The following is an 8,799-nucleotide window of genomic DNA, read 5'->3' on the forward strand; positions in this document are numbered from 1 at the left end:
GATAATTTTTCCCTGATTATTCTCTCTTCGTTTTGTAAATATTCTAGGAACTTTCCCGCTGCATCGGGACCTCTGTAAATCACGGGAGTGTTTGTTTTCCCATCATACCTTACAACTATATATCCAAACCCACAAGGAATATGTTCTTGAGTTTTGTACGTAAAACTACTACCTTGATTGCTTCGAAGTCGGCGTAAATTACGTACGGTACTGGCATTTGATTACAATAATGTTCAAATTTTAATATATTTTTTCCCTCTTTAGGCATATTGATCCTGATAGCGGTCTGTCCAACACCTCTACAGTCTTCTTTATGCGCTTCTAATAGATCTTGTCTGCTGTACCCATGCAGGCATCTTTCGCAGAAATATTTCTTTCTAGCATGTTTTGTTTGATTGTATAGCACCCTGTTTAAACTCTTTATCCATGTATAATGATATTTTCCATCTTTTTCGATCAGAAATGAATTGATTCTGGGAATATGTTCCGGAGCGGAGCTTATCCTGTGTACAACAATTCCTTTAGAATGTCCGAAAACATTTATAGGTAAATTATTTTGCTTTTCCATCTTATCAATTTGTGATATTGGTGTAGGTTCGTCTATACCATCGAAGTTGAGTCCATCGTTTTGGGGATACCTCTATTAGTCCAGCGTTCTAAAGTTTCCTGTATCCTTTGAATTGATGTATCTAATGATGCGTTTATAGTATCGGATTCGGTTATAACTTCTTGATTGCTACGGAAATATGGTTCAGTATATTCGACACTATCGTCTGCGTTACTTTTACTCAATGACATTTTAATCGTCAGCTGGTATTTTATACTATGTAAATCATCTAATATCGTTAACATCCATGTTGGAATTAATATCCATCTTCCAACCTCTTAGATATTTACCAACGCCGGCGGTTGTGGATACAAATATTAATTCTTGTTGTTGTTGATTATTATCATCATCATTATTATTATCTAGTAAAGCGATCAATTCAGCTCTTCTCATTCGAGAATAACCTCTCAGCCCACTGTTTCTCGCTCGAACTTTGAGTTCTCTAACAGTCAGGGGTGGTCTGTTGTATTCCAAACCGAGTAAGGTAATCAATTCAGCTTTTCTCATACGAGAATATCCACGTAGACCACGTTGCTTTGCCATAGCCTTCAACTCTCTGACAAAAACCATAGTGGTTGAATGGTATATGCAAAATGAAACAACCTATTCCTCTCATTGATGTAATCTCTCTTCCTAGCATAAATAATCTGATTCCTGACCCTATCAGCACCGTGTTTCTTACATAAACAATAACGACCTTTGACCCCTATCCCGCATTCAGAACACGTATATTTTATGTGTCCACGCTTGATGTAATAATTGTGTATACCGCAGTAAATTTCAACACAGCGGCGGTTACATAGAGTCGTCTTCCCCATGAGTGTAAACTTGCAGTTATTCATGGTATATACATCTATCATATCATTTGTCTAAATGCAAATCACATCTACACTAGGCGAGATATTGATTAGTCTATTTATAGATCATGGTTTATGCATAGCCACAGCTGTCACTGTGTATTCATGGTATAGCTGAAAATCAATAGAGCAGTCAATCCCATAATCACAAATGTGACCTGTCGGTCTTTCTGAGCCTCTGACGGTGTATAAAACTGACTCATTGTTGGTCTCGGTATTGGGTCGAGTTTTTTCCCATAAACGAGGTAGTACTCGTGTATGGCGGATTCAACATCCTTAAACGTTTGAATTGAATGTCCTTCCTTAATCATTTTTTCATGAATAAAGTCTAATCTCTTCATTCTCTGCTGTGTATATTGTAACTGGGCTGCTTGGTATTGTTCTAAAGCTTCGTTATGTCGTTTACGCTCCTCTTCAACTTCTTTAGCGTTTGATTCCCTCATACTGGAAAATAAATAATTACTCCCCGAAAAAGCTAGAGCATTAACAACAGCTCCACCGACCATCATCGCAATGGATGCCATATGACTATAAATATTCAAATGTTTAATTACTTCATTATGTCTTCCGGGATAAGTCCTTGTTTGATGAGCATATCCTTCGTTGCCATTGCTAATCCAATATCCAGAACCATCATACCTATATCAAATCCATTAAAATCTAGCTTGGGAGGTGTGGCTTTAGTAATCATTTTAGCCATACGGGCATAGCCAATGGCCAAGCCGGTGACCACCGCTGAATGATACGTCGCGTTTACCAACATTTTACCGTCTGTAACTGGAGTAGTCATGCTTCTTATAGCATTATATGAGGACTAACCTCTAATTGAACTTCTTGTTGCGGCGGGGGTGACGTTTTCTCTTCTCCGGTCTTATAAAAGAACCATACAGCCGCTATACCAGCAACTCCTACTAGTGCCCATGTTTTAATCGGATTTGAATTATTTATTAATTTTGCTTTGCGCGCCAGCCCTCCCTTTCTTCCTGCGGCTATTTTCAAAGGATTCTTAGTAACTCTGGGTTTTAGTATTTTCTCATTCACTTGTGGTTCCTCATTCCCATGTGGTTCCGTTTCCGCAATCTGTTGTTGCGTTTCCGCAATCTGTTGTGGTTGTGCAATCTGTTGTGGTGTCACCTGTTGTGTCTCCATTATTATTAAGTGGGCACGTATGTTTAAATTGACAATACCTAGCCGTTATTAAAGCTGTGGTGAACGGAGCTAAGAACATTCCGAATCTATGATAAAACTCACAGCTCACTGAGCTTATAGCGTGTTCGATGAATGGGTCTTTCTCTAGAGATTCGCATAAATACATGCGATGTTCTGCCGGGATGCGGAGAAACGTACTAGCTACGACTGTGTATAGTTGTAATATAGACGACCCTATAGTTTTAGTCATGGTAGCTCCGAGTCTAGACTCGTAACGCGTGTACAGTTTTTTAATCTCTTCGTCGGTCATGTTATCAATTTTTTCGATGGTTTAATTTTCTCCCAAATATTGGGAACATTTTCCACCGGCTACCATTGTCTATGTTTATCTGTAACTACTTCAGCATCAGATTCTTTGAGCATTTGTTCAATGAGTTCGTCGCATTCCATAATGTAATACCTAAGGAGATATTTAAGTCTAACATAATATAATATGACGTATCCAATTCATCCCGTAATAATGAACTGTTGCGAAAGAATGAAGATTTCGAACCACATTTTATGTAATATTAACCGCTAATGTTCAATTTGCTACATTTTGCTATAATTTTGCTATAATTTTGCTACATTTTGCTAAGCAATTGCATAAGCAGCTGGTTGATCGGTTTTTAATACGAGTTTACAGTGCTTCGTTGCCGCTAACACTTTTCTGACTTTTCTATCTCAATCACCCTTGGTATAAATGACATCATTTTCGCGTAAACATTCCTCGAATGAATCTCGATCTTTGCAATGAAACAGCGCTACCCATTTGGTCTGCTCTCTGAGATCTTTCAGGACAGAGTTGTATTTTTGAGTAAGTACCCAAACGCTATGTTGAGTATGCCGACCGGAAAATGCTAAATATGAAAGCATATCTTTCTTTTTTGTTAATTCTTTACTCGCGCTGCAGTCGTCTATTACGAAAAGGGTTGATTCTCCTTTGTATTTTTCGTGACATACTCGGAGACAGTCTTGTAAACGATCGCCCGGATCGACTCTGTGTACCCCGTCGTCATTCATTACCCAATCTCTCGATAAGTATGTTTTATTAACGCTTATAGTAAGGCACAGAATAATAATATGGTCGAAAACGTCCCGATAATGACTTTCCAAAATATCTAGAATAAAAGCTGTTTTTCCACAACCCGTTTGCCCGCATATGATAGCGCAGTGCGGATCTTTAGGTAAAAGATTATTAATAGATTGCTTGCACGAATCTCCCATTTGGTATATTAAGTTGCGCATCCATAATCACGTACAAATATATGTTTAATTTACCAGCTGATTCCTGAAGCTTCGTTATCTGTATGGTGACACCCTCGCTAGCATTTTCTATTCTCCTCCCACTACCGTGTAATTGGTCATCGTCCGCTGTTCGCATGTCGAGCCATAGCGCGTACTTCGTGGTGAGATATTCACCCATCGATACACTCCCGAGAGACAGATCTTTCACAACCGTGTTAACTTCCGGGGAGCGTTTTATAGAAGGAGGTTTTTTAATCTCATCCCACTGGTGATACGCTAGCATTCCTTGGCTATATAGTTGATTAGGAACGCCCTCGATAGTCAATTCTACTTTCGTAATCTTGGGATTGTAGAACTTCTCGGTATTTCTTTTAAACGCATCGGAGGGATCCTCGAACAACATTAAAATACCCTTCAACGACCTCGTGGAGACGTTTAGATTGATATTCCACATCGTATCTTTTTTGTCCCTCGTGATCTTTCGATGCCGTAGCACGCGATCGTACAAAATGGCTAAACTTCCCGAATACTGGTTACGAATTTGTCTGGCTAATTCGGGATCCGTTATCATATCGTACTCGAGCGAGATATTGTCAATGGAATAGCTAGCATCTTCAGCAGCTCTGATTACTCTACCGTAGTCGTTAAAAGTGAGTTCGTATTCTAACCTATCGCCTAGGGATGCTTGATAAAAGGGCACGTGGGAATCTAGTAATTCAAAGTCTAGGGGAACATAGAATCTGTTACCTAATGCGTCGGCAACGGCCTGATCTTTTACGACAGTACCATCACCACTAGAAGCACCTACGCGCAGTCTCAATGTGTTCTTATTACAAATACCTTGGTACTGTAAGTTTTCCCGCTCTTTATCCGTTCTCCAGAGATCCATGTAACAATAGTATACATCGCTATCGTCGATACTCAAAACCTCATTACCGCTAATTTTAATGGCGATTTTCTTAACGATAGCACGACCTAAGTTCTGAACGGGCTCCCTGTTAACGTCGGTAGAAGTCAAACCAATCGTAAATGCTAGTCGGACAGTTCCCGGAACTAACACATCGTGTGCGCCGAGATGAGGAAAGCGAACCAGAAGCGTTTGATTCTGACAGACAGACTGACGAATTGCCTTGACCCCTAATGGATCTCGAAGTCTACGTTGTGGGTTTAACTTGCGTCCGTATTGCGAAGACATTGTTATATTGAAAACATGTACCCTATGTTTAATATAAAAATGACTAATTTTGAACATAATGACTTTGATCTAAGTACCTTTGATGACTTTGATAACCCAATCGAAGATACTGATGAAACCAACTTTGGTGGCACGAATCTTAACGATGAAATTTTACAATCAACCGTCAATGATTATTACGATTCCTTTAAAGATGATAGTCCTATTGTTCGTGAATATTCAAAGTTAGAGATAGTTAGTAAAGGAATATTGTGACTGCGTGGCGCTCCGGATATTGATCTTATGCATTCTCGTAATCGTAAGCCCCTAGCCTTGTCTACGATAGCTGCTAAACACGGCATCAGCACTGTTCGTGATGAATTAGGTTTTGTGGACTACTACCGACGACCAAAACTCTCCGCGAAGACTACTAAGGCTCTTCAGACTATGAGGAAAGAACTCGTTAATACAGATGATTTGGAAGCAGCCTCGATGGTGGCCTCGGACGGACTCGGAGAAATCTTAGATACCTATTACGATAATTCCACGTTACAGGTATTAAAAGGTCTTGACAAGGCAATGCGAACAATGCGGGGAGAACTGATAAATAATATAGCCAAGCTATCCGAAATCGACAAACATATAGCTCAAGAGAAAACAAAATTCGAACAGGCGGGCGATGAATTCAGTAGACGCCGCGTAGCGGAAAGATTGCGTAACCTAGAAGACGAAAGATCGGCCCGCCTCGAAGCAGCTTCCAGTAATAGAAAGGCACTTCGTTCGCAAATCAGTCGTATTCGAGAAACTATCGATCAAGTCCTCAACGATGACACTACACTGGCCGATAAAATTAAAACATTGTTCAGAGAACAGGGAATAACAATTGCCAGTATTTTAACCGCGTTGGGATTTATTATATCGACTTTGACTCTCTCGTTAACAGGTGGCAGTACAGGTGGTAGCGGATCACCACCTACTGATAGGGATGGTATAAAAGAGTGGATAAAAAAGCATTTAAAAGCATTAGGTTCAGCACTGGGAAAGCTAGCTGAGAAAGCCGCGGCCGCACTTCCCGGTATAATAGGTAGTGTTGTTTCCTGGCTATTGAATTTATTAGCTAAGACCACCACTTGGCTTAGTCAAAACTTGTGGGGGCTGATCGTAGCAATTGCAGGGCTGTTTGCGTATTCGCTAAGAACTATTTAAGCACCAAATCATGAGTAAACCAACCGAGACTCCACCCACTACAAGCGCTGTTTTTTCATCTATATGTTGTTGATTTTTAGCCGCAATATGCGGTGACACTTGTGCATCAGTAGATGGTTGCGCGATAGTTGGTGTTTGTGGCTTGACTATTCCCTTTTCGCCCGTGATCGTTTGCGTTATTAATTCGACATTCATATCTGAATTTATACCTGGTTTTTGTTGATCGTTAGCGATAAAATTTTATTATTATAGCCTATCACTTGACCGATCTTAAGTTCCATATTACTCGGAGACATGTATAGTCCCGGTGCATAAACGTAGTCCACTTTGGATTGAGCATACTGTAATGCATCTTGAAAACGCTTTATAGACGATGGTATGTCAACTGGTGAATTAATGGCGTCCTCCACGTTTAAGACAAACTGTTTTTGCGCATCGAGGGCTGTCCCAGAACCGATAATGGACGTTCGTGTTTGAGATTGCGCACCGAGAATTGCCCATACGTAAGTTCTTATCGATTCATTAACTCTTACAAATCCTGGATTAGTAAAATTATTTTCCGTTTTATCATTAAGAAATTCATTCCAAGCGTTTTCGGTATCATTCATTTGTATAAATTTTTTAACAATATAAATTAAACCACTCTTAAAACTCATAATATCCCCTCTCCAATCGTTACTATAAAGTTCCCAGCCTTTAAACCAATCACCGGTTTTATGCCAATGATCATATATTCTTGCGTAAAGTTTGCTGGTACTATACAACTTACCAAAATTAACTGGAAGTTTATTAAGTACTTTATATACATAATTGCTTTCTTCTTTGACGGATTTATTTTCCTCTGTGTAAGGTACACCTAGACCATGGTTTGCTCCTTTAATACGCCAATCTTTACTCGTAGAAACATTAAATTCCTGACAAATACGCTCATACCCGGACCTATCATAATTATTATTTGTGGAATTCCACGCTCGATCCTGCGGTAATGGAGCACTAATTTCTTTAAGTATACGTCTAATCTGATAGTACACGTGAAATGACATAACAGACTTATTCAGTTCAAATCCTGGAGCGTAAAGAGATACGCCACATCCCGTTGTGGCACACCATATGGCAAAGTTTAACTGATTCTGCCAAAATTGCATCGGATTGTGAAACCAATCGTGCACCATTTTATCGCTAGTTGCCGTGACCCTGTACTTTTCAGAGATATCGGGGAATTTAACTAAAAAATTCAGCACCAGAGGCAGTTACTATAATCGATTGATTAGTAATGTATCTCGATTTCATTTTTAAGTTATGATACAGTATCATTGTATATTTAATATGTATGTATATATCTCCCGGGAATAACAAATGGCCAGTCTATTGAACTGCTTCATACTATCGATAACTCGGATGGACAGCTCGAAGTAGCTATCTGTGATGTAACGTATTACCCACGGTGGACCAATTTAAGTGCTGCGAGAGGTAATAATGAGATATTTAGAATAGATGACCAAAATAGAATTAATAGAATTATTACTATACCTGATGGGTATTACAGCGTAAGCTCACTCAATGATGAATTTTTTAATTCTAATGATGAATTTCTTAATCCTATTGGAATGAGTCTCACACAAAATGAGGCGACTAAGACAGTGAAAATCTACAATGAAGGATCAAATATACTTATTGGTAGGAACTTAGCAATTACACTTGGATTTAGAGGAGAAATAACATTACCACGCGGCTCAACAGTGATTGAAATGGATAACATACCTGATTTAGTTCCCTATAAAGATTTGTTCATTCATCTTGATCAAATCAGCACGACGGATAATATTCAACTCGAAAGTCCTTCAACTCTGCTCAGAAGTGTTCCAGTGAAAGATGAAAAATACAATATCGGTAGAACGGAATCTTTCTCGTTATTACAATATAAAAAATTGAAGCGTGGTATTATTTCAGACCTCAAAATTTCTGTATTAGATGTAAAACATCAACCTGTACATATAGGATACTTAAGTGTAACACTCCATATTATAAATAATGGTTGATTCCATATTTAAGTTATGATATAGTATCATTGTATATTTGATATGTATGTTACACTCCTGGGAATAACAAATAGTCAGTCTATTGAACTGCTTCGTACTATCGATAACTCGGATGGACAACTCGAAGTCGCTCTATGCGATGTAACGTATTACCCACGGTGGACCAATATAAATGCTACGAAAAATAATAATGAGACAGAAATAAATACATTATACCTGATGGATATTACAGCGTATGCTCACTCAATGATGAATTTTTTAATTCTAATGATGAATTTCTTAATCCTATTGGAATGAGTCTCACACAAAATGAGGCGACTAAGACAGTGAAAATCTACAATGAAGGATCAAATATACTTATTGGTAGGAACTTAGCAATTACACTTGGATTTAGAGGAGAAATAACATTACCACGCGGCTCAACAGTGATTGAAATGGATAACATACCTGATTTAGTTCCCTATAAAGATTTGTTCATTC

The sequence above is a fragment of the Haliotis cracherodii genome, unplaced genomic scaffold (genome assembly GCF_022045235.1).
Source record: "Haliotis cracherodii isolate W230 unplaced genomic scaffold, xgHalCrac1.p SCAF_16, whole genome shotgun sequence".
NCBI lineage: Eukaryota > Metazoa > Mollusca > Gastropoda > Lepetellida > Haliotidae > Haliotis > Haliotis cracherodii.